General features: G+C 44.5%; 1 protein-coding gene across 3 annotated transcripts in view; it reads left to right on the forward strand.

The window, feature by feature from the left end:
* The first annotated feature begins 5,406 nt into the window (after positions 1 to 5,406).
* BCL9 (BCL9 transcription coactivator) overlaps positions 5,407 to 26,843 on the forward strand; it is a 36,721-nt gene continuing 15,284 nt past the window's right edge. For all 3 annotated transcript variants that reach the window (XM_045002030.1, XM_045002031.1, XM_045002032.1), the window contains exon 1: positions 5,407 to 5,531. The gene's annotated coding sequence lies outside the window, so the exon portion shown is untranslated. The remainder of the gene's footprint in view (positions 5,532 to 26,843) is intronic.

The raw sequence follows: 26,843 nt of genomic DNA on the forward strand, positions 1-26,843 counted from the left end.
AACAAAACAATGTAAAATTTTAGAGCCGACTAGTCCTACTTCTTGTTCGGCCAGTCGCTCTGACAAACAAGTTTGTTTACATTTGCAGGAGATCATGCTGTCCACTTCTTGTTTACAGTGTTGCTCACATGACACTGTTGTAGCCAACGTCACAATATATTTATGTGCTAGATGTGCTAAAGATTCATATGTCCCTTCGTGCTTCAACCATCATTCCAGAGGACGTGTGTCCATGCTGATGACGAGTTCTGCTCAATAATGATCCAAAGCAGTGTGGCCCAATGCATGCTCATTTTCATTATCTGAGTCAGATGCCACCAGCAGAAGGTTGATTTTCTTTTTTGGTAGTTTGGATTCTGTAATTTCTGCATCAGAGTATTGCTATTTTAAGACTTCTGAAAGCATGTTCCACACCTCGTCTTTCTCAGATTTTGGAAAGCACTTCAGATTCTTAAAGCTTGGGTCGAGTACTGTCGCTATCTTTAGAAATCTCACATTGGTACCTTCTTTGCATTTTGTCAAATCTGCAGTGAAAGTGTTCTTAAAATGAACAACGTGTTGGGTCATCATCTAAGACTGATATAACATGAAATATATGGCAGAATGCAGGTAAAACAGAGAAGGAGAGATACAATTCTCCCCCAAGGAGTTCAGTCACAAATTATTTAATGCATTTTTTTTTTAACGAGTGTCATCAGCATGGAAGCATGTCCTCTGGAATGGTGGCTGAAGCATGAAGGGGCATACAAATGTTTAGCATATCTGGCATGTAAATATCTTGTGATGCCGTCTACAAAAGTGCCATACGAATGCCTGTTCTCACTTTCAGGTGACATTGTAAATAAGAAATGGTCAGCATTATGTCCTGTAAATGCAAACAAACTTTTTTCTTAGCGATTGGCTGAACAAGAAGTAGGACTGACTGGACTTGTCAGCTCTGAAGTTTTACATTGTTTTGTTTTTGAGTGCAGTTTTGTAACAAAAAAAGATCTACATTTGTATGTTGCATTTCCACAACAAAGAGATTGTGCTACAGTACTTGTATGAGGTGAATTGAAAAATACAATTTCTTTTATTATTTTTGCAGTGCAAATATTTGTAATATAATATAAAGTGAGCACTGTACACTTTGTATTCTGTGTTGTAACTGAAATCAATATATTTGAAATGTAGAAAACATCCAAAATATGTAATACATTTCAATTGGTATTCTGTTGTTTAACAGTGCAATTAAAACGGCGACTAATCACAATTAATTTTTTAAACTGCAATTAATTTTTTTGAGTTAATCGTATGATTTTACTACGATTAATCGACAAGCCTATCAAAAAGCTTTTAATTTATGCTGTTCTTTAAGGGGCAGAAAATGGTGGAATGTCTGGAGGAGGAGGGATTGTGGATGTTAATTTAAAAAAACAACCCTATAATAAATGCCAAAATAGGCAAGGTTTAAAAGTTGGTACCAATTGGGATGGGGATGGATGGGTAAAGAAGCAGAGATTAGTTTAGGAGGAGGAAGGCTTTGTCTACACTCGACTGCTCTTTTAAAAAGTGTCCGACTGTTGCTACCATCAATGGAGCTTCTTTGGTAGCAGCCACAGTGGGACACTGTAGGTAAAAAAGACTCATATAGGCTACCCCTCTGAGTTCAGCCTGGTGGGCTGGAAGTGGAAAACTACAACTGCAAAGAGTTAATGTAGGGCCTGCTTTCAGCCTTCTCAAAAGGTGGGGGATGGGTAAGTGAAGGGGAAGAAATTCCCAATAGATGACTGTGTGGGCGGGAACAAGGAGGAGACATTTTAAGAATAAAGGCTGGAGAGGGAAAAGTATAGAACTAGAACTTGTCTACATGGGGAAATTGATTGGTGCAGCTATAGTGGAATAATACTACTGTAGCTATACTGGTATAATTCTCCATGTGGACACTGTTCCAGAATAAGTGCCTTTATTCCACTATAATTATGCTGCTTCCACAGAGCAGGAATTTATTTTAAGGGGGGGGGGGTTGGAGAGGAAAAGGGGTGGTGTCATTTGAAGAGTGAAAAAGGGAGAGAAAATGCTACATTTCAATACACTAACTTTATTGGCATAACAATCTATCTCAATGTTGCAAAAGTGTGACAATGCCAAAATTTGGATTTCTCTCAGTGATTGATGCAACATATCCACTGTGGTCAGTGCTCATCTCATGATGTGCAGGATTAAATATTTTGAGAACTTTTTTGTGGCAGTGGTGGAGGGAAGGTAGTGTGTTGGGAGGAGAAGTGAGTCTTTGTGAGAATCTGTAACTTTCTCAAAATGATCCACAGAATGGACGGAGGGGGGAACCACTGCAAACCTTCAAAACACTGGCCCCAAGAGGGTTTCAAGTTGCATTAGCATTTAATCCCCAAAACATCAAGCATTTGCTTAGGATGGGGCTTTCCAGCACTTTTGGGGTTGATAGGCTGTGCTTATTTGTCATTCTTGTCCATTCCTTCTAATCTAGTTGTGGACAGTTGCACAACCTAGTGCAATGGTTCTCAAACTTTAATATTGGTGACCCCTTTAACATAGCAAGCCTCTGAGTGCGACTCCCCTTTATTAATTTAAAACACTTTTAAATATATTTAACACTGTTATAAATGCTGGCGGCAAAGTGGGGTTGGGGTCGAGGTTGACAGTTTGTGACTCCCCCCATGTAATAACCTTGTGATCCCCTGAGGGGTCCTGACCCCCAGTTTGAGAGCCCCATACCTAGTGCTTTCTTCCTCATGCTAAGGTCTAGGGATCCATTGCAATGGGTACTTCAGCCTGCTGGGAGCAGACCCAGACCTGCCAGTTACTGGCTGCTTGGGCATGCCCTCCTCCTGAAATTTTCTTTGCCTCCTTGTTGCAGAGTTTGTCTGAGGGAGACTCCAAACATGGTGGTATATTACTGACTAACTATTTGGTTCAATAACATGTCAATTCCCTGGGCTTCATTTGCCTTTTTGGGTGAATGTCCCCTTAGCTCTGCTTCCCTGGTGAGGTGTTTGCAGCAGTTGGTGCCCCTGCAGGCTTCAAGGAGCCAGCTAGGCTGAGAAAGCCAGAGGGTAAAGGGAGGGGCCAGTCTCCTGCTCTTCTCCCTCTTCCCCACACAGATACTTTATCTAGCCTTTCACGGGGGAGCTTGCCCAGCTCTGTGGGCAGATAACAATTTCCCTCTCACAAACTAGCTAGGGATTACCTCTGCCTCCCTTGCTTGAGCAGGAGACGACAGACAGAGCCAGGTAGGATTGGAGGGAGTGGGGGTGAGGGGGGCACTCCGCTGGGCAAGATGCAATGCAGGTCAGATAGACTCACCTTTATCCCTTCTCCTGCCAGGAAGGAGGCAGGCAGTATTGGGAATAAAATGGCTGGAGGGGAGGCAGTGCCCCTATCTCTGTGATGGGAGTGAAGCCAGAAAGGCAGCGTGCCAAGTGGAAGATCATGCCTGAGTCCCAGTAGCTCATACCCGCAGCCATGCCTCTGATTGCAGAACTCAGCCATCTCTTCCTTCTCTGCTTCCCTATGAGTCATGAACGGAGGGTATTGGACAGAGCATGGACACTGGCAGCACCAGAGTGTGCGATAGGAAGCTGGGCCCAAAGGTCTCATCTCCCTCCCCAAGGGATTCTCTACTCATACTGAGGCCTCCAGGAGAAATCAGACCCATGTGGATCCCATCCAATAAAAAGAAGTAGACCCTCTGCAAAGTCCGTTCTTGAACCCCAGAAGAGGCTCCTGTTGGACTCACAAGACAATGTCTGGCCTCTTTGAGGGCAGGGTGATCGCTATCCAATTGAAATATTTTGGGGGAAAAGACTGAGCCCACTTTCAACTCCTCTACTGAAGCGTGATAGGGACAATCATCCAAAGGGGAATATAAAGAAGTATTTGTTTGTATTCTCACCTTTATGGACACAGCACGGTGGATAATCCTCAGTGCCTGGCTCCCCTGCTCACTTTGTCACAGAAACAAAAAACCAATTCTTAGGGCAACCTATTGAGAATGCTGCTTTCACACATAGATGTATCACTGATCCAGAATTCATGTGATTTATACCCCCTAATTCTGTTATCCCCTCTGGATCTCACACTATCACATCTATTGCAGAGGTCCAGTGCCTATTGTCCGTTCCCTCGACTGGTAAATGCAGAGAATCAGATTTTTTTGAAGGGGTCCATCTATTAGTTAACCAGGCAGCGTGATTCATATGTCAGAAGCTAGCAGGGGATAATGGAGAGGGCTCGTTGAGGATGTGATTCAATGCAGAGAATAGGTACCAAAAAGAGATCCATCCACTGGCTGGAACACAGTGATTTATTGAGCTCTTGAAGCACTCTTCCTTCCATGTATAACAGATCTATTCTGGTCTTGACAGTCAGCGTGTCTAACGGGGCTTTAATAAATAAACTAGAAAGAACACATCAGCCTAACCCAAGAATGAAAATCAACTTCTGTCCTGGGCAGAGCAGTTTCTCTTGTCTCTGTGTGCACAGCCTGTCGAGGGGAAGATGAAACTGTACTTTTCCCCTCCAGATGATAGTTATCACCATCTGTGATTTCGGGAAATAGATGAGAATTATCCTGTCTGTGGAAGTTACTGTAAGTGGAGGAAACTTCAGGAGGCAGGGCATGCTCCTGCTGCCCGTGACTGACAGGTCTGGTTCTGCCCCCAGGTTCAGGCAGGCTGGAGTATCCATTGTAATAGTATTTCTAAGGAAGGCCCCTTTTCAGGTGAGCTCAGAGACATTCTCCTAAATCTCTGCCCCCGTCTCCCTGGTGCCCCCAGCGCGGGGGCAGCGTTGGGTGTGGGAGGCTGGGGGCTGTTGACAATTTGCTGCCCGAGACAATTGATCGCAGCCCAGGGCTGGGAGCGCCGGCTCCGAGCCACAGCGGCGGGGGGCGCGCTCGTTCCGGGGGGGGGCTGCTTTGTGCCCCCCCCTCCCCGGCCAGTGGGGCTGGGCTGGGGGCGGGCGGGAGCCCCGCTTCCCTGGGGCGCTGCCCACGGAGCTCCCGGGGCGGCCGCGTTCCGGGCAGGGCTGGGGCAGCTCCGGGCGCAGCGTGGCCGGGGCCTGCTGGGGCTTTGCGGGGAGCCCCGGGCGGGGGCGGGAGGCCGGGCCGGGCTCTCACCTGGCTCCGGGGCGGGCGGGCGGGGGGGAGTGAGTGGGAGGGCGAGGAAAGGGGGCGGCCCCGTCGCCACTGGGCAGGGGCAGCGAGAGAGGGAGGCAATGGGGGAGTGTCCCTTTAAGAAGCACAATTGGGTGCCTGTCTCTTTAAAGGAGAAAGGTGGGGTGGTGCCACAGAGAGGTGGGGGATGAGCTATGTTAATTGAGGGGGAGGTACCAAGATGAATGGGGGAATGTAAGGGCGGTGCTTCGTGCAGGCGCCGAAGGGGCTTATGGATTCAGGCCTGCCTCTTTAAGAAACTGGTTGATACCATTGTGTGGGGAAGGGTATGTACAGTCTCCTCCTCTGGGACGGTACTATTCCCAGGGCGGGGTTGAGAGGCGGCACCATCGCCTGAGTAAGTAGGGGATAGTACCATTGCTGGGGCGGGGCAGAGGGGGCGATGGGTGGTACCATTCGGCTAGCTGGCATGAGGGGGTGACGGGCGATACCATGTATGTGGAGGGGGAGCGCTGGCGGACAATGGATCCTGTGTGTGTTTGCGGGAGGGGATTGGATCTGCCGCCCCCTCCCGCCCGGAGCTGAGAACCGCCCCCTCCCCTCCCCTCCCGCCCGGCGCCGCTCGGTAAGTGGCGCCGTGTGTGCGGGAGCGGGGTCCGCGTGCTGCCGGGGGGGTCCCGGCGGGGCTGAGCCGCCCGCCCGCCCCGGGGAAAGTTTCAGAGTTTGGGGCTGGGCAGAGATTCGGGGGGGGGCAGAGTGTGTGGGGCGGGCTCGTGCGGTGGGGGGCGGTGGGCTCATGAGGCAGTCTGTGGGGGAGGGCTTGTGCGGCAGGTGGGGGCGGTGTGTGTGGAGGGAAGGTTTGTGGGGCAGGGGTGTGTAGGGGTGGTGGGCTCATGAGGCAGTCTGTGGGGGAGGGCTTGTGGGGCAGGGGTGTGTGGGGGTGGTGGGCTCATGAGGCAGTCTGTGGGGGAGGGCTTGTGGGGCAGGGGTGTGTGGGGGTGGTGGGCTCATGAGGCAGTCTGTGGGGGAGGGCTTGTGGGGCAGGGGTGTGTATGGGGAGGGTTTGTGGGGCACCGTGTGGGGGAGGGGTGGTGTGGGTGTGGTGGGCTTATGAGGCAATGTGTGGGGAGGGCTCATGGGGCTTGTGGGATGGGGAGTGAAGCGCCCAGTCTGGGGGTCCATACAGAGAGGCGGATGGGTGCGTACTCTCATAGCACTGTGCAGGCCGGAAGCAGGTGCTGAATCCCAGGGAAGGCATAGGGGGTGGGAGTTGCATGGGGCTGGAGCAAGGGAGTCAGGCAATCCAGGGGAGAACCCCACATATGGAATTGGGAGGTTAAAAGAAAGGATTTCTTGTTGGGAGGAAAGTGGAGGGAATGCAATATCTGGGATTCCTGGTGGAAGGATTGGGAGATAACATCCCCTCTCAGTAGCTGATCCTGATTCTCCACCCATGAGTGACCTGGAGGTGAGGGGACCTCATAATGCTATGGGTAAAAATGTGCCCATTGATGAGAGAGGAAGAGGCTGCTTAAAGGGTCAGCATACCGGGATAGGATAAATTACATGAGGAGACAGGTGGGAAGAGTCAAGTATTGGCAATATAAGTATAGACAGGAAAGGATAGGAGATGAATCCTGGGGGATAATTGGGACTTGAAAGAGATGGTGGGTGATTAAGTGGTTAAGGTTAGAGGGGATCAGAGAGGCTGTTCTTTTTTTCAGGTTAGGAAGCATGGGATAGGGAACGAGTTATGGTTGGGAAATGATGGTTGCAGCTGGTGGTGATAGAGATGTGGACTAAGGAGTTGATCATGGAATACTTCATACTCCATCAGATGAGGAAGATTGTATTGCAGAGAAAGCGTAGTGTTTTCAGAGTAAATGTGCATAATACAGGTTCCAGGATAATGGATTAAGTTGGGGACACTAACCTACTATTCAAGGACCTTTCTTGTGAAAGAGGAGAGAAGAACTCTCTCCTTTGGTTTCAGAGTAGCAGCCGTGTTAGTTTGTATCCGCAAAAAGAACAGGAGTACTTGTGGCACCTTAAAGACTAACAAATTTATTTTAGCATGAGCTTTCGTGAGCTGCAGCTCACGAAAGCTCATGCTAAAATAAATTTGTTAGTCTTTAAGGTGCCACAAGTACTCCTGTTCTTCTCTCCTTTGGCTCTATCTTGGGAAGAAACTGCCACTCCTTGGTGATGTTAATAAGTGTCCAAACTGGTTTTTGGGGAGGGGGGTGGTGGAGAGAGAATGGTCATGCCTGAATGGGGCTTTTCACCTTAAATTCTCTAATTATTCGCTCTTCAGATATTAGTTTTAGGGAGGGGAGGCAGGTACTACACCTCCCCAAGGTCCACACTAACAATTTTTTTTGGGGTGGGGTTTACAATCTCACTTTCCTATTCTGAAAAAAGGTGGTTCTCTCCCAGGTTGCTGTGTGAAAGACATGAAAGACCCACACAAACATCCCAGAAAACTGACTATATGCACAGTACTCTTGAGTGGAAAAAGAGAAATGAATAACGATCTTATTTTTGTGAACAGTGACCTGGGGTGCATGTCGTCTTAAAATAGCACGAAAACAAACATTGAAAGCCAGAAACACCTAAATTAATCAAAAACCACACAGGAAAGCATGGAAATGTAGCATTAACATCCCCTAGATAGCCTTAATTCTGACTCCATTCACGTCCAGCCTGCTTCTACTTAGTGTTAGTATTCAAACAGTTAGGCCTCCTCTACCTTAGGGAAAAAACTACCCATAGCTGACAACAGGTGTTGGTAATTTGCGCTTGGGAAATTGTATAAACATAGTTTGTTTTTTGTCTATATTTGCAACTAAACTGTCTTCAACGCCTATTCACTTGCACCCATTGCCTGCAATGTAGATCTGCTTTTTCCTGGAAACCGTGTTATTGTAATTGATTTGGTGATATATAACTGTTGTCCAATGTATACCTGGCCAACTAGGTCTGATGGCTATGGTTATTTTAAAGGTGTCCGCCAGAGACTTTAAACTGAGCTTGAGTGCTCTTTTGCTGCTTTATGTGTATCTCCTTTTCTCCTGTGTATGCCCCCACCTCCCAATCAAAACAAACAAAAACAAAATCTGCTTGCGCTTTTTTTTAAAACTTGGAACTATTAAAAATGTCAGGCTTGTGTTTCCCAGATTTTGCTGGAGAGCTTGTGTTATGGGGTGGGATTGAGTCTCAGCATTATTGTTAACTCTTAACACCTTAAATGAAGAGGTGGAGAAGTTGAATCTTTAACAAAGACCTCTTTTATACAAAATGTTAATCATTAAAGTTAAACAAGTGTAAACAAAACCAAACAAAAAAACTAAAGTTTTTTTTTAAACAATTGAGTAAAACCCGCTCCCTCTCAATTGCTCATCTTTGGCCAGGGCAGATCTACATATTTGGTGGGATAGCAGAATCAGTTAGATGTAGGGCTTTTTGTGATGCTTCTATATTTTCAAAGGCGCTAGTATAGACACACTTAACCATCATAAGTCTTTTTGCTAGAATAGTTAGTTTATACCATTCCCAAGTTAAATTTTCCTGGCAAAATCACTTTTTTGCTGATGTAAACTGTCTCTCCACTGGGCATTTGCCAGTATGACTGTGGTGGCAAATCTTTTCTAGTGTAAACCTAGCATTTCACTCTCAGCTCTTGTGAGCTCATAATTTAATTGTTCACCAGTCACCATAGTCTTCTAGGCTAGACTGGACTTGAATTCCTAATGTAAAAAGTAAGCAAAAAATGCTTTATTTAAAAAAAAAAAAAGCAAGCCTCTTCCAGGTCTCCTTCATACATGATAAAGAAACAAAGTATACAAACTCCATTTTTCCTCCTTTGCAAATCACCTTTAAACCCTGTATGTTCTGCTCAATTCATATTAGGATTAGTCCATAGTCAAAGCAACAGGGTTTGAGACTTAATGACCAACGAATACAGAATTTAAAGTAACAACTGGTTATGGGATTCAGATTCATAGAAACATAAATCCTGTATTGGATTAAATTGGAATTTCCAAGCTACCTGTCTAAAGTCTTACTTCTGGGCTTTCTCATAGTTGCCTTTATAAATCTTTCTTTAAAGGTTTTCCTCTTAATTTATTGAGACATGTTTTCAATCCTAAGAGTCTTTCAGTGTCTCTCTTTGGGGGGGGGGGGGGGATAGGGTGGGAAGAGTGTAGGAATTTCTTTAGGGTTTTTCTGAGTGTTTGTTTACCAAAAAAACCCAAACAAACCCAAAGTGAAGGGTAAAATTTTGGTATCCTCTTCATATGGGACGCTTAGGGTTCTAACTGCAAGTGTGCCACTTCAGTCTTTCAAGTATACACACTCATTCCAGTGATGGGAGGGGTTCTCTCATTGGTATAGTTAATCTACCTCCCCAAGAAGTTGTAGCGGGGTCAGTAGAAGGATTCTAGTGCTGTTGACATACCCTAGGTGTTAGCTCATCTGAACTATATTGCTCAAAGGTGTGGATTTTTCACACCGCTGAGCGACATAGCTGGGTTGACTTAACTTTTGAGTGTAGACCTGACCATAATCTTGACCAAATATGCAAATTTATGTCCTGCTATGTTAACCGACATGCCTTGCGCCATATCTACACTAGGAGTGATTTACTAGTAGAGGAGTATCAATATGCTTTGCCAGCAAAACATTCCTAGTGTGGATGCAGCTAATGCTGTCAAAGCTGGGGTGGCCAACCTGAACCTGAGAAGAAGCCAGAATTTACCAATGTACATTGCCAAAGAGCCACAGTAATATGTCAGCAGCCCACCATCTGCTCCCCAGTGCCTCCCGCCTGCCGGCAGTCCCCACCAACCAGCACCTACTCCCCACTCTCCCCGCCCACTGCAATCAGCTGTTTCACGTGCACAGGAGGCTATAGGGGGGAGGAGCGAGGGCATGGCAGGGGAAGGGGCAGGGGTCTTGGGGGAGGGGGTTGAGCAGTGAGCACCCCCCGGCACATTGGAAGTTAGCATCTATAGCTCCAGCCCTGGAATCAGTGCCTATACAAGGAGCCACATGCGGCTCTGGAGCCACAGGTTGGCCACCCCTGGTCAAAGCTGTGCTTTACCAGTATTAGTTTATTCCACCCCCAAACAAAACAAGCTATACTGGCAAAAGCACAGTTTTACATTTACACCAGGGTCTTGTGCTGCCACAGCTGTGTCAGTCAAGGATCACATCTCTTCACATCCCTGACCAGTATAGCTCTGCCATCAGAAGTCTGTGGTGTAGATATGGCCTTGGTGTTTCGCTTGCTCAAACTGCATCATTTCTTCAGAGGAGTGCAAGCAGCCTTAAAATCCTTCAGCCTAGTTGGCTTGGCCTTGGCCTTTTTGGAAGTCCGTGCTTCAGTAAGATCTGTGGTTTATCTCCATAGATATGAAATCCTTTAACCCAAGCAGACTTGCTAAGGACTTCGAGTCCTTACTTATGAGCTTTGTCTGAGTCCCTGTGGAGTTTGAATTTTGCTAGAGAGATGAGTGCATTAAACCCAGGTTCTGGGGCCAAGTTGTGTGTGATAGGAGGAGGCATTGTGTGGACTGAATCTTTCCCCAATATCATTGTTTTGTGCAATGTAAATAAAACAAACAAACCTGTTACACCTTTTGAGACTTTTCTGAAGTCCCACATTTTTGTAGACCAGGCAAAGTTCTTAAAAGTGCTGGAAGACTTCATACAACTCAGCAAAAATTAGGATGGTCTTCATGAAGTCAGCTGAGTCCTGACTAACCATTCTGATGTTCCTAGTTTGGCCATTAATAATTTAAAATTAGGGTTATTCATATGTTGTAGAACTATGGTTACATGTTTAAGTTTCTAACCTCAGTGTTTTGGAAGCATAACACCTTTTGCTTTGTTCTAAGAACCTGCAAAACTTGCCAAATATTATTTACACCTAAATTTTCCAACTTCCCTAGCTCAAACAGCTTTTTCAATTTACGTCAGGTTAAAGAGGGAAGGGGAAAAATAGGACTTATAACAGAAATCTGGTTACAATTTTAACTATGGAAAAGCTTTTGTCATCCCATTACTGACTGACTGAATGTGGAACTTCAAGATAGTGTAAATTGGTGGAATATTTGGTGCAATTGTAATTAAGCTGTGGGAGTCATTGCCACAGAATTGTTGAGGCCAAGAATTAGAGATTCAAAAAGGGATTGGATATTTGTGTGGATATCAAGAATATCCGGAGTTGTAATCATTGAAAATACATTTTTTGGAAGCGCTACCAAGCCATGCGCTAGCAAGCCATTGCTTCAGCCAATCTCTATTAGTAATCAGGATGAAATTTAAATGGGGGACAAATTATCCCACATATGCTTCTGCATAGTTCTTATATCATCCTCTGAAGTAGGTGGTGCTGGCCACTGTTGGAGATGATACTGGACTGCTGGCTTGATCCAGTGTGGTAATTAGTGTGTTCCCTCTGGGGTCTTAAACTGCTGCTATTGATAAGAAGTAAATGTTTCCAGGTGTATTTTGAATTTGCTTTCTGTACACCTTTTGTGGAGTGTTCTGCCTGCTCTTGAAATCTGAATGACAGTATAAAGATTATGATCAAATGAGTACATAACTCTCACTGAAGAAGGTTCTCAAAAATACTCTGCAAATTTTGCCACCAAATTTACAAATTACAGCTGGAGAGTGAGTGATGTCTATAGTTAAGTTAGCCTAAATGTTTCTGTTCTAAGCCCTCTGTTTTTAAACAAACAACTTCTAATTGCAGAGCTGAAATTTTTCAGGCTTGGTTTCTGTCTGGAAAGAGGTGGGGAAAAGTGGAGCAGTTTGACTTTTGTTTGACTTTTTTTCTTAAGTTTGAGCAGAAACAGTCAACTGTTTTTGAGAATGGAAAAATACACTTGACCTATTACAAAATTTCTTGCAAAAACCATGGTGCTGAAATTTGGCAAATAAATGCCCTCCTTTGAGGGAAATTGCCTTTAAGCATTCAGTGAAAATTGGGTGCTTTCTCATCTTACCGAATATACTCGTTCATAAGCCGAATATTTTTGGTAAAAAAGTGACGCATCAAAGAGCAGGGGTCAGCTTATAAATAGGTCTACAGCAAAATTTGATTATTTTAAATTCTATGGAATCATTGAATATCTAATATATTGTCGTTTTGTTTACTTGGAGCGTCTGGCGCACCACTTCCTGCAGCTCCCATTGGCTGGAAACGGTGAACCACAGCCACAGGGAGTGGAGGGGCCCCATGTCTGCAGACTCTCCAAGTAAACAAAACATCCTGACCTGCCAGCGGCTTGCCCTGATGGGCTGGAAGCCAAAGATTTCCAACCCCTGAAATATAGGGTTGGCTTATGAAAGGGTCATACAGTTTTTGCTATTTTACCTATCCATTTTTGGTGGTCAGCTTATAAATTAATGGGCTAATGAACGAGTATATACAGTAATACTTTTTTTTTAAGCACTCTTACCAGTGTTCTATAGGACTATAATAGACTTCACTAGTAACTTAACTTCATGTTGAATAGAGCCCTGGCCTCAATCTGTGTGAAGTTCAGAGCAGCTGCAGTGCAGATGTAGCTAAATTAGCTATGCACTCAGCTTTTCTTAAAACTTTGGAATACTCTGAACTGGCTTTGTTCCATTTCCATATGTTTCAGGGAGCTATAGGCCTGGTGAAAAGGTTTCTGATTGTGTCCCCAAAACGTCTCCTTAACCTGCCTGAGGGAATGTGCATATGATCTGGAGCCAGGAAGTTCTAAGTTCTTGGCTCATCTTTTCACTTGGCTGGTCTTTATTCTCTGTACTTCATGACTCTCGCACTTGCCCAATTATCATTACCCCATTGTATAGACAGGGTTAGTGAGGCCCAGAGACTTTTACTTAGCCAGGATTACATAGGAAGGTTTTAGTAATGCTGTGAACAGAACCCAGAACTCTTGTAATATAGAATCACAGAATCTTAGAAATGTAGAGCTGGAAGGGACATTGAGAAATGTGGCTGGACAATTACCTAGGCCATCCCTGGCAGTTTCTGCTCATATTTTATCCACTAGACCACAGTGCCTCAGAAAAAATACCTTAAATCTGTGTGCTTAGTTAGGCTGTCTGTAAAATGGAGCAACTAGTACTTTTATCAAGTGCTTTGAATTCTACAGATGAGAAAATCCTAATGCCAGAGCATTAATTACTTTAATGATTTATATATTTTATGCCACTTGGAAATTAAAAGCACTGCATAAGAGTTAACTCCGAGGCCCATTTTACAGATAGTGCTGTAGTGGGCTGTGCAGATAGTGACATGATTTGTTGTATGACCTTGGGGAAGTGTTTTCATATCCCCATTTGTCTTAAACAGTGATTAATATTTATTGACATACATATCTGGGTGTGTTTGAGGATTAATTAGGAGTGTTTGCACAGTTAATTGAAAAGACAGCTTTATTTCATTGGTGAAGTGGTAAAAACCTCTCTGTAGTAGGGGTTGTTATACTGGAAAAGTTGCGGCAACTTCCTTTTGAGTAGCTCACTACTCTTCAAAAATTTCAACTATTGAGTTGAAATTTTCCAGACTTTTTGTTCTTTTATGTTGGGGGTGGGGTGGAGAATTTGAGACAAAATGGTTAAACTGCTTTTGAGGAGAAAAATATTTTCTCTTTTTTTAAACAAAATCTTACAACCTTTTTTTGGTTAGGGATAGAAAGTTGAAATTGTCAGAGAAATAGTGCCATAATTGAGCAGAAATGCCCCTGAATATTCCCCTTAAACTAGTTTTGCCTTGCCTTTGAAAATAACACTCTGTGTATGCAGTACAGTTGATGCTTTGAAGTACTTCAGGTTTTGCTGTGCATGCGTATTATGCAGTGTATCCTTGCAGCAAACTGGGGCGCTGGTTCAGTAATTAATGGCCCCTAACACTTACTGCAACACCTGGACTTTCCTTGGAGGAGGAGGTCTGTCCACAAGCTGATCAATCCCTCCCCTTTGTGGCTTGTGAGAGATGACAAAATCACAGCTTGATGTGTTATGCCTGCAGGCTCTCTTCATATCTTTCATTCTAGAAACTTAGGGCTTGGCTACACTTACAAATTTGCAGCGCTGCAGCAGGGTGTGAAAACACACCCTCTCCAGCGCTGCAAATTGTGGCGCTGCAAAGCGCTAGTGTGGTCAAAGCCCCAGCGCTGTACGTTATTCCCCACAGGGAGGTGGAGTACGGACAGTGCTGGGAGAGCTCTCTCCCAGCGCTGGCGCTTTGACTACACTTAGTGCTTCAAAGCGCTGCCGCGGCAGCGCTACCGCAGCAGCGCTTTGAAGTGCTAAGTGTAGCCACAGCCTTAGTGACTGGCTGCCAAAATGAATAGAAAAAGCACTTGCCCCTTTCCATACCTGGCTGATACGTGCGTGCCTCATTCCTTCTGTTTAAACAATGCAGTGGTGTTGTGTTGCATACTGAGGAACAAGAAGGCTTCTTCACTTCAGTTACTCCCACCCTCGCATTCCCTATTCAAGGGGTGCCCAACCTATGGTCCACGGTCCGTACACTGCCTACCAGAGCATTTCATGAGGCTCGCAGCCTGCTTCAACACCATATACTAATGGCTGATTCATTAGCGTTTTGTCGTCGTGTTATACAAGTATGTAAATAGGTTGTTTCTATGTAGAGCATTGTCTATCCAAATACATACAAAACAAGCTGAACTTAAAATATAAATCAATACAAGTGACTTTAAATCTTATTAAAATAGGTGGAATCAGTTTGGCCCACACAAGATTGCGCTTAGGTTTATGCTACCCGCCTGTGTAATAAGGTTGAGCACCACTGCCCTATTCTGTTCCGTTGACTCTAGGTTCCTACCAATGTTTCATGTTTGAGCTGATTGTTTTTTTCTTTTCCATGTAGTTTTGACCTGTCCTGAAGTTTGAGCTGAAATGTTAAATATCTTTTAGTCTGGTGAGTGACTTCCTTTTTGGGGGCAAAAAGAGGTCACCACTGGCTTCAAGCCTGTTTCTTGCCTCATTGTGAAGGAGGAGCTAGAATTTGGAGGTGAAGATGTGGAAGCCTGCATAGGCAACATATTTGCATAGCTCCTAGCTCTGGAAGAGCTACTCTTCAAAGACCAGGGCTGCCTGCTGGACATCTATGTATTGTGTTGACTGAGATTAACTTTGAGCTGCAGACATAATTTGTTAAGCCCCAGAGGCCTGTCTGCACTAGGGAGATGTAACAAACATTTTCCTGTTTGCTGCTAATAGCAGTTTGGTTCCACTGATGTTAACATTATTGGCAGCAACTGAAGTCCATTAAGGCTGGGATATTAAGGATAGTTAGGTGACACTGGGCCTAAAAATGCTAGCAGCTGCTTGTCTGCTCATGAGTTTCAAAACATAGCTAACACTGGTGGAACTGCAATGGAGTTAGCAACAATGGGAAACATTTGCAGAACTTCCTTGGTGCAGACATGACGAGTGTGTATCGTAGCCTGGCTCGCACTTCTACACAGCCAAAACCCTCGTGGCTGAGAGTCCCAGAACCTGGGTCAACTGATTTGGGCTCATGGTGCAGGGCTAAAAGTAGCAGTGTAGATGTTCAGGCTCAGACTGTAGCCCAGGCTCTGAGACCCAGCCCCACTTCCTGGATTTCAGAGCCCGGGCTCCAGTCTGAACCCTACTTTTAGTCCTGCAGCACGAGCAAGTCAGTTGATCCAGGCTCTGAGACTTGCTATGTGATTTTGTTGCTGCTGCTGTGTAGATGTACCTTAGGTGGCTTCTAGAGCAGGTAAACTGCGTCAGTGGTTGCTGGGAGATAGTGTGAGCATATTGTTGATGTGATAATTGTACAATATATTAAAGGGGGATAGTGTCAACTCAAAATCTAGTAACTTCAAAATGAATTGAAAGTAACTGTAGATACTATTCCTACCCCTGAATCGCTTGGCAATTTTTGTGTCTTTTTAGGTCTTCGGATATCTGCCTCTCTTGTGTAGAGAAACTGTCCAGTCATGCTCATTCTTTGTCCTGTAAGTTAAAGTGTGGGAAATTTTCAATTTTAAAAAGACGTTTTTTAAAAAAAACCTTAATCGTACCTGCTATTGCAAGCAATACCTTTTAATATTACTAATATTACTGAAAATTAGAAGATTAGAGGAAAATATGCAGAAAATAATTAATACCCACTTAGTTTAGAAGAGCTTGTTCTATATTCTTTTAATTATCAAGCTGTACACATACCTATAGTTAGTAAATGCCTGATCTTGTTGCCCCCTCCTTAGTCCTACCTTACACAATATACTCCCTACTGTTTGGTACCTCCATCTGTTTTGTTGCATCTAAAACTACATGTGGGCAAATTCTTGTGCTTGTGAGAAAAGTCTTACTGAAATAAACAAGGCTCTCTGCATGTATGAAGTTTCAGGACTGGAGTCCTGAATTGTAAACTCTTTTGGGCAGGGACCCAATCTTTCTACTACACTGCACAACATCTAGCACACATCTTGATACTACAACAGCGGTTCTCAAGCTTTAGCAACCTGAGGACCTCCATTTTGATTTAAAATTTTTCATGGACCCCCAAGCGCCCCCGCTCAGCCCCAGACCCTGCCCCAACTCGACCCCTGCCCCTCCTCTTTTGCGCCTCTTTCTGCCCTTTCCCCTGAGCGCATCCCATCTTTGCTCCTCCCAGCACCTCCTGCAGGCTGGGGAAGAGCAATTCCCTGGTGTGCAGGAGGCGCTGGTAGGGAGGGAAAGGAATTGAGGGAGGAAAGGGGAGGAGTTGATCAGCAGGGCCCGCAGATTCCCTGGAGTATCCTCAGTAACCCCACTTTGAGAAAAGCCGCACTATAATAACAACCAAGTTTTAAATCCAATGATTATTGTGCTGGGCTTCCTGTTCCATCCAAACCTTCCCACCCCACTGCCACCAATACATCACCATGCACAGCTGAAAATGGAAGCTGGTTAAATCCATGTCTGTGTTCTCTAAGGCATTTCACAAAAGGGAAAACATTCTGTGTGTCTACATGGCAGTATGTGATGGGACAACTTGAGCAAATGGCTTGAGGAGATAAGAGAGTAGGCAGTGAAGAGACACTTGTAGGGGAAGGGAATTGTTACCTTACAAATATCATAGTATACATATTTATCAATACTTTTCCGGTTTGCATGATGTGGCATCAGCAACTGGGATGACTGTGCTTCCCTCGGGGACGGGGTGGTTATGGGAATCCCAGCCACTACATCTGCTCTGTATGGATTCTAGGGATGGGGAAAGGTTGGTCCTCTGATTAATGCCCCTACACACAGGAAAAGCAGCAGAGAATGGGTGAGGAACATGAAAGAAGACTTAGAAGAAAGGCAAAAGGTATGTCTTCCCTGCAGAGTACACCTGGGTAATCCAAGCCCACCTGCCAGCGTCTACACTGTGGAGCCACATTTGACTCAGCCCCATCTAGCTGCATCCACACTGGTGCTGCAGTAATCCAGGTTAGGTGCTAATATTTCTGGGGATATATCCCATGGTTCTTAGAATTGCACTGAGTTGAGTTGCTCTAGGAATTATTTCACAGTGTCTTGTGAGAAAACTTCTGTCCTTCCCAAGCCCTTGTGTGGAAATGGTGTTAGCCTGCCACTAAAGTATTTCCGGTTCTGCAGGCTGCTCACTTTTGTCTGTTCCAGCTGTGCCAAGGCATGGATCCAGTTTGTGGGCAAAGACCTGTTCCTGCATTTGGCAGTATTCATGCAGCAGGTTGTAGATGGTGGTCATGAAAGAGGATGCAGTGGCTTGTGTCTGACATGATGGTGGAGACAGCTGGTATGGGTTGCAGTAGCTGTGGATTTCCCCTGTGTAGACTGGTGGTTCTTTGCAAGACCACAAGCACAGAGTTGGGGGGAATACCTTATCATGCAGATCTGGGAGGGCTTAGAATTTCCTCATGAAGAGAGCTATGTTCATTGAGCGGTGTGAAGAGCTTGCCTTGATCCTTTAGTGCCAGGACAATCAGATGGGGGAGGCGAGGCCCTGCCAGTCCATCTGAAAGCTGTCTACTGAAGACTGCTACATGTTGGTTGGCTAACCAGTTTGATGTTGGTAAATTGACTGTTTGGTGCTGTTGTGGTTGAAGAGCAGTTATTGCTGCAGTTATTTACCCCGGGTGACGTACATTGCTAACATCCCTGAAATAATTAACTTTGTGACAAATTGGGTTCCTGAACTGCGCTGCAGCCCATCCATATAGTGCACATACCCATTGTCTTCCCACCTTAAAGGACACATGAATATGGCAGATTTAAACAAAAAGCAGACTTTTAATGTACTCAAAGAATGGGTAGGTAAGGTCCCATGGAAAGGAAATCTAAGGTAAAAAGGAGTTTAGGAGAGCTGGCAATTTTTCAGACAGTATTAAAGGCACAAAGCAAACTGTCCCGATGTGAAGGAAAGAATAGTAAGAGGCCAATATGGCTCCATCAGGAGCTCTTTAGTGACCTGAAAATCAAAAAGGAATCCTATGGAAAGTGGAAACATGGACAAATTGCGAAGGAGGAGCACAAAAGAGTAGCTTGGGCATGTAGAGACAAAATCCAAAATGCCTAAGGGACAGAATGAGTTACACCAGGAAGGGTAATAATAAGCAATAAGAATAGGTTCTGTAGAGATATTAGGAGCAAGAGAAAGACAAAGGAATGTGTAGGTCCACTATCTAGTGGGGAAGGAGGGCTAATGGATGTCAACAAGAAGCTGAGGTATTTTATGTCTGTTTTGCTTCAGTCTTGATTAAAATGTTAATGGTGACTCGATGTTTAATACAATTAATATTAACAAGGGGGAAGGAACACAAGCTAGAACAGAAATAACAGGTTAAAGAATGTTTAGATAAGTTAGATGTATTCATGTCAGCAGAGTCTGACAAAATTAATCCTAGGGTCCTTAAGGAACTAGCTGAAGCAGTCTTGGAACCATTAGCAATTTTATCTTCAAGAACTCATGGAGGACAGATGAGGTCCTAGAGGACTGGAGAAGAGCAAACATAGTGGGGAGTTATAAACTAGTCAACCTAACTTCAATACCTGGAAAGATACTGGAACAAATGATTAAACAATCAATTTGTAAGCACCTAGAGGATAACAGGGTGATAGTAATAGCGAGCATAGATTAGTCAAGAACAAATCATGCCATGCCAAACCCATTTCCTTCTTTGATAGGGTTACTGGCCTAGTAGATAGGAGGGAAGCAATAGATGTGACATTGTAGGGCGTTCGTGGGTCCTTCCCTGTCTGTCAGGGCGGGAGACCACACCCCTTACCACGATCCCTCCTGGAGCAACTCAGTCCCCGGGGGTGGTGGGGTGGAGGCGAGGGTGGGAGGAATTAGCCAGGAGTCACTTGGTTCTATCCTGCAGCTGGCTGAGCAGCAGGGAGTCTATAAACCCAGGGCCCTCAATCAGGGCGGGGCAGCCAGCAGTTACTGGTCCTGGCTGGTAATCAGTCAAGGCAGCAATTTATCTGCCCGGGGCCCTCAATCAGGGCAGGCAATCCACAGATAACAGTTCAGGTTGGGTCTACGCAGAGCAACACAGCAATTCGGGGGGAATCAGCTCTTGGCAGGAGCTACAGCCAAACCTGTCTGGTGCCCTAACTCTGGCAGGTGCCAGACCAATACAGGCCTCATGGCCTAACAGGGCAGACTGCCACCCTCCAAGGATGGGGTGGCCAGGGTAGGGGGACGGAGGCCCTCCCACTCAACTGCATCTACGCAGAGCAACACAGCAATTCGGGGGAAATCAGTTCTCAACTGCGTCCCAGCCCAGGGCACTATGAATGGCAGAGTGGTCTGCCACTGGGTCAGCGGGGATCCTCCTGCAACATACTGGCTAGCTTACAATCAGTCCCACAGCCAAACCCTATTCGGCTTCCCTGGACTCCTTCCTACCCTCCCAGTCCTGGGATACCTGAGTTCTGGGGTTGTCTTCCGTCTCGCTTGGGTAAACAGCAAGTGGCAGCCCCATCAGCTTGTTGGTGTCTGGTAGCTCTGGCAGCTCTTCCGGGTCTCAGGCATGGTGGCAGCCTCCATCGGCTTCAAGCTGCACCAGCAGGGGAGAGACGTCCTTGTCCTCCGACAGCTCTCCCCAAACTGAGCTAGAGGGCTGGTCTTTTATAGTTCCGGTTCCTTTCCCACCCTTCTGCTTCCGGCAGGGCGACCGCAGGTGTCCCAGCTCTGCCCACCGGGAGGGGCTTGTCGGTCTCTCAGGGCGGGAGACCATGGCCCCTCTCTACAGATATCTTGATTTTTATTTTTTTAATAATGTTTTTGATGCAGTCGCACATTACATTTACATAAACAAAGCAGGGAAATTGTTCTAGATGAAATGACTATAAGGCAGGTGACCAAATGGTTGAAAAACTGTACTCAGAGAGTAGTTATCAGTGATTCACTGTCAAACTGTGAGGGCATATCTAGTGGGGTTCCACAGCAGTCTGTTCTGGGTCAGGCACTAATCAATATTTTCATTAATGATTTGGAGGGGTTGCTAGCACTTTGGAGGACAGGATTGGAATGCAGAATGACTGATTAAATTAGAGAATTGGTTTGAAATCAGCAAGATGAAATTCAATAAAGGTAAGTGCAAAGTACTTAAGAAGGAAAAATCAAATGCACAAACACAGAAGTGGAATAACTGGCTCTAGGCAGTAGTCCTGCAGAAAAGCATTTGGGGGTTGTGGTAGATCACAAATTGAATATGAGCTACAAAGTGATGTAGCTACAAAAAAAGCTAATATGCTGGGGTGTGTTAACAAGGAGTGTCATATGTAAGATGCAGGAGGTAATTATTCCTACAGTGCTCTACTTGGCGCTGGTGAGGCCTCAGTTGGAGTATAGTGCCCAGTTTTGGGCACCACAGTTTTGAGATGTGCAGAGAGTCCAGAGGAGAGCGACAAAAAATGATAAAAAGCTTAGAAAATCTGACCTATGAGGAAAGGTTAAAAAAATTAGGTATGTTTAGTCTTGAGAAAAGAAGACTGAGTGGGGACATAACAGTTTTTAAGTATGTTAAGGGCTTGTTATAAAGATGGTGGTCATCACTTGTTCTCCATGCCTTCTGAAGGGAATACAAAAAGTAATTGGCTTAATCTGCCACAAGGAAGATTTAGGTTAAATATTAACCATCCTGATAGAAAGTTTTTCCTTAAGCATTGGAATAGGATTCCAAATAAGGTTGTGGAATTCCAATCATGGGAACTTTTAAAGAACAAGTTAAACAAACACCTGTCAGGGATGGTCTAGGTACACTTGGGTCCCATCCCAATGAAAGGGGATGGACTAGATGACCTCTCAAGTTTCCTTCTAGCCCTAAATTTCTATGATTTAATGGCAACCAGAAATACTGCTATATTGCTATTCATGCCTTAGTTGATCAACAAAGGACCTTCCTGATCACCACTGTGGAATGCACCAGCTGGTACATGACACCAGGGTGCTCAGGAGATCTGGTGTTAATCTGTTTGGACAAGAAGGGTGATTATTGACAGGATGCCTATGTCCACTGTTATTTTAGGGGACTTAGCCTATTCTCTACTGCCTTGGCTCATGAAGTCATACCCTGATTTTTAGACCATGGGGCAGAAGTTTTAATTAAACACTGAGCAGTTGCAGGATGGTGGTAGGATGTGCATTTGGCTGACTGAAGGCAAGGTGGTGCTGCCTACAAACCCATTTGGATGCCAGTGTGCCCAGTGCTATTCGTACTATTGGAGACTGCAGGACACTACACAAAATATGTGAAGATAAAGGGAGAGCTTTTGCTAGAAGTGGGTTCAATATATTGTTTCCTCTATACGTAACCAGAAGATGAACCTCTGATCACTGGGGCTGGGTCCAGGACAGCAGGGGAAGTAAGGGATGCCCTGCATGCCCACATCCTCACATTGCATGGGGAATTGTGATGCTGTATAGTGTTCCCTACATACCAGTTTATCTATTTGCTGTTGCTTTTATGTATTTTTAAGCGAGCTTGAGACTTTATTTAAAGTTTTGGATAAAACTTCCTGCCTTTTCCTTTTTCCCCAAGCTCTCATGTTGATGTACTCTATTAAAAATAGGTTATTAAAAACTAATATTGGTAGCCCAGCTGCCATTATGTAAAGACTGCAGAACTGAATAAAAGTGAAAAGTGTGGTGTCTGGTGAAAACCAGCAGAGAATGCCAATCACTGCAGTCTCAGTGGTAACTGAAGTGCACATCGCCAACATACCTGTTCTCAGGCCAGCAGGGGCAAAGAGACTGAACAAGCACATTCTTTCTACTGACAAAATAATAAAAATTTTCTCCCCTTTTAACATGCTGCATCTCAGCAAGGCTGCAGGTTGACACGTGGTGTGTCTTTATTTCATCTCTTCATGTTTGCATTTTCAAAGCCTGAGGAAGGATAATAGTTAATCAGTGATAACCACAGCTCTTCCTGCCAGAGTGTCTAATTATTTATGTCTGAAAGTGCCTGGCCATCCATCACCTTTAAAGGTTTATAAGTCCTAAGATTGGTGAAGGTGAAAAAGCAGGTTTGAATGGAAGGTTTTACTTCTGGGCTGAGCTGCAGTAATATGGGTGACTAATTCATAGATGCTAAAGATGGGTCACGTCTAGTCAATTCCTCCACCCCTCCTGGGATTACATTCCCTACACTACATTTTTCTAGCCTCTTGTCAGGTAAAGGCTTGAATGTCTCAAGCAGTAGCGCTCTGACCATTTCCCATGAGGTGTTCTCCCACATCCCAGCCTTTATCAGTGTTCCTGTGACATAGTTGGCATCACAGAGACTTGGTGGGATAATACGCATGACTGGAATATTGGTATAGAAGGGTACAGCTTGCTCAGGAAGGACAGGCAGGGAACAAAGGGAGGAGGTGTTGTCTTGTATATTAAAATGTCTATGCTTGGACTGAAGTTGAGATGGAAATAAGAGACAGACTCGTTGAAAGTCTCTGGGTGAGGATAAAAGGGGTAAAAATCAAGGGTGATGTCATGATAGAGGTCTACTATAGACCACCTAACCAGGAAGAACACTTAGATGAGGCTTTTTTTAAACAGCTAACAAAATCATCCAAACCACAGGACTTGGTGGTGGGGGATTCCAACTACTCAGACATCCGTTGGGAAAATGACACAGCAGGGCACAGATTATCCAACACGTTCTTGGAATGTATTGGAGACATTTTTTTTATTTCAGAAGGTGGAGCCAGCTACTAGGGGAGAGGCTGTTCTAGATTTGATTTTGACAAATAGGGAAGAACTGATTGAGAATTTGAAAGTGGAAAGCAGCTTGGGTGAAAGTGATCATGAATTGGTAGAGTTCATGATCCTAAGGAATGGTAGGAGGGAGAACAGCACAATAAAGACAATGGATTTCAAGAAGGCAGACTTTAGCAAACTCAGGGAATTGGTAGGTAAGATCCCATGGGAAGCAAGTCTAAGGAGAAAAATGATTGAAGACAGTTGGCAGTTTTTCAAAGAGTCATTATTAAGGGCACAAGAACAAACAATCCCACTGAGTAGAAAGATAGGAAGTATGGCAAGAGACCACCCTGACTTACCCAGGAGATCTTCAATGATCTAAAAATCAAAAAAGAGTCTTACAAAAGGTGGAAACAAGGTCAAATTACAAAGGATGAATATAAACAAATAACCCAAGTATGTAGGGACAACATTAGAAAGGCCAAGGTACAAAACGAGATCACACTAGCTAGAGACATTAAGGGTAACAAGAAAACATTCTACAGATACATTAGAAGCAAGAGGAAGACCAAGGCCAGGGTAGGCCTGTTATTCAATGAGGGGGGAAAAACAATAACAGAAAATGTGAAGGTGGCAGGGATGCTTTAATGACTTCTTTGTTTCAGTTTTCACCAAGAAGGTTGGTGGTGATTGGACGTCTAACATAGTGAATGCTGGTGAAAATGAGGTAGGATTAGAGGCTAAAATAGGGAAAGAACAAGTTTAAAAATTACTTAGATGATAAATTAGATGTCTTCAAGTCACCAGGGCCTGATGAAATGCATCCTAGAATACTCAAGGAGCTGACTGAGGAGATATCTGAGCCATTAGTGATTATCTTTGAAAAGTCATGGAAGACGGGAGAGATTCCAAAAGACTAGAAAAGGGCAAATATAGTGCCCATCTATAAAAAGGGAAATAAGGACAACCCGGGGAATTACAGACCAGTCAGCTTAATTTGTCTACCTGGAAAGATAATAGAGCAAATAATTAAGCAATCAATTTACAAACATCTAGAAGATAAGGTGATAAGTAAGTCAGCATGGATTTGTCAAGAACAAATCATGTCAAATCAACATGATAGCTTTCATTGACAGGGTAACAAGCCTTGTGGATGGGGGGAAGCGGTAGATGTGGTATACCTCGATTTTAGTAAAGCTTTTGATACTGTCTCACGTGACCTTTTCATAAACAAACTAGGGAAATGCAACCTAGATGGGGCTACTATAAGGTGCGTGCAAAACTGGTTGGAAAACAGTTCCCAGAGAGTAATCATCAGTGGTTCACAGTCATGCTGGAAGGGCATAATGAGTGGGGTCCCACAGGGATCAGTTCTGGGTCCAGTTCTGTTCAATATCTTCATCTGTGATTTAGATAATGGCATAGAGAGTACACTTACAATGTTTGCGGACGATACCAAGCTGGGAGGGGTTGCAAGTGCTTTGGAGGATAGGATTAAAATTCAAAATGATCTGGAGAAATGGTCTGAAGTAAATTGAATGAAATTCAATAAGGACAAATGCAAAGTACTCCATTTAGGAAGGAACCATCAGTTGCACACATACCAAATGGGAAATGACTGCCTAGGAAGGAGTACTGCGGAAAGTGATCTGGGGGTCATAGTGGATCACAAGCTAAATATGACAACAGTGAATGCTATTGCAAAAAAAGCAAACATCGTTCTGGGATGTATTAGCAGGAGTGTTGTAAGCAAGATATGAGAAGTAATTCTTCTGCTCTACCCTGCGCTGATTAGGCCTCAACTGGAGTATTGTGTCCAGTTCTGGGCACCACATTTCAGGCAAGATGTGGACAAATTGGAGACTGTCCAGAGAGCAGCAAAAATGATTAAAGGTCTAGAAAACATGACCTATGAGGGAAGACTGAAAAAATTGGGTTTGTTTAGTCTGGAAAAGAGAAGACTGAGAGGGGACATGACAGTTTTCAAGTACATAAAAGGTGGTTACAAGGAGGAGGGAGAAGAAATTGTTCTCCCTAACCTCTGAGGATAGGACAAGAAGCAATGGGCTTCAATTGCAGCAAGTGAGGTTTAGGTTGGACATTAGGAAAAACTTCATAACTGTCAGGATGGTTAAGCACTGGAATAAATTGCCTAGGGAGGTTGTGGAATCTCCATCATTGGAGATTAAGAGCAGGTTAGACAAACACCTGTCAGGGATGGTTTAGATAACACTTAGTTGTGGCATGAGTGCAGGGTACTGGACTAGATGAGCTCTCGAGGTCCCTTCTAGTTCTGTGATTCCAGTCTCTTTACTCATGTGAAAAGGTAAATTTTGGCTGCATTGGATAGCTGCTTAGGGCTAGGTTAGGTAGAGAGGTGTCGCTGTACTGGCACTGGCTTGACCTAGGGGGGATTATAACTGGGGATGTTGAAGGGATCTTGGTGTTGCTGTGGCTAGGTTTTTGCTGGATTAAATGGTTTATGGCGGTAGTTGTCTTGTAAGATGCTGTTTATATGTGTGACTTATAGGAACAGTCTATCCTGTTGATGGTCTCATTGTTTGATTGGATGGAGGATGTAACTCTATTATTTAGGACTGGCTGACTAGAATGGTGGCTTCATTGGTCTAGATATTGCTACACTGTCTAGGTCAAATTGGAATGGATGATACTTTGAGATGGAGGGAAGGGGCTATAGAAGTACAATTTTTCACCACTCTGAATGACTTTAATATCAAATCACAACTCGTGTTCCCTGTTTCACAGATGGGTTAACTGAGTTGCTTAGGGTCAGACGGGAAGTCTGTGGTAGAGCTGGGAATAAAAACCAAGTCTCCTGATTCCCAGTTGTGCTTTAACCACAGTGCCATCCTTCCTGTGTAAATAGTAAGAGGCACATTGTGTCTTCAAACTGAACTTAGTAGAGTGGTGTATCTTGGTGGTCAGAATGGATTGAGTGGGTAGAACAAATAAGTCTGTAACAGGAGTTCTGTGTTTTTCTGCCCTGACACAGAATTTACCCTAGAATCCAACACTTGCTGTAGAATTGTGCTGCGGAAACTTAAGTTTTCGTTTTATAAAGTAAAATTTGCCAGATGATGTGGTTGACGATGTTTCCTACATGTGAACTGAACATTAACTGATGTGATGTTTTCCTCAGTACTGACAGTAGGGAGAGTGGAACTGATCAGTTCAGCAATGACCTCTTTGGCAATATGAGGAATAACTGGCAGCATCTGATGCTCAAAGATACCACCAAAACTGCAGCATGCCATGCTTTCAAATGGATAAACATCCACATGTAGGGTGGTGTCTTGCAGTGGAATGGTGGCGAATGGAACAGTAGATGAAGCTGCCCTACCGTCTCCTATTCTGACATTGGCCTGATACTTCTCCTGACTGATCATAGAGAGTATCCAGCTTTACCAGACTATTGCATTTTCATTCACACATGGGCAGGCAGGCTGTCTGGCCTTGGAGGTAGGCACTGTA

Source organism: Mauremys mutica, chromosome 1, assembly GCF_020497125.1.
Source record: "Mauremys mutica isolate MM-2020 ecotype Southern chromosome 1, ASM2049712v1, whole genome shotgun sequence".
Classification (NCBI taxonomy): Eukaryota; Metazoa; Chordata; order Testudines; family Geoemydidae; genus Mauremys; species Mauremys mutica.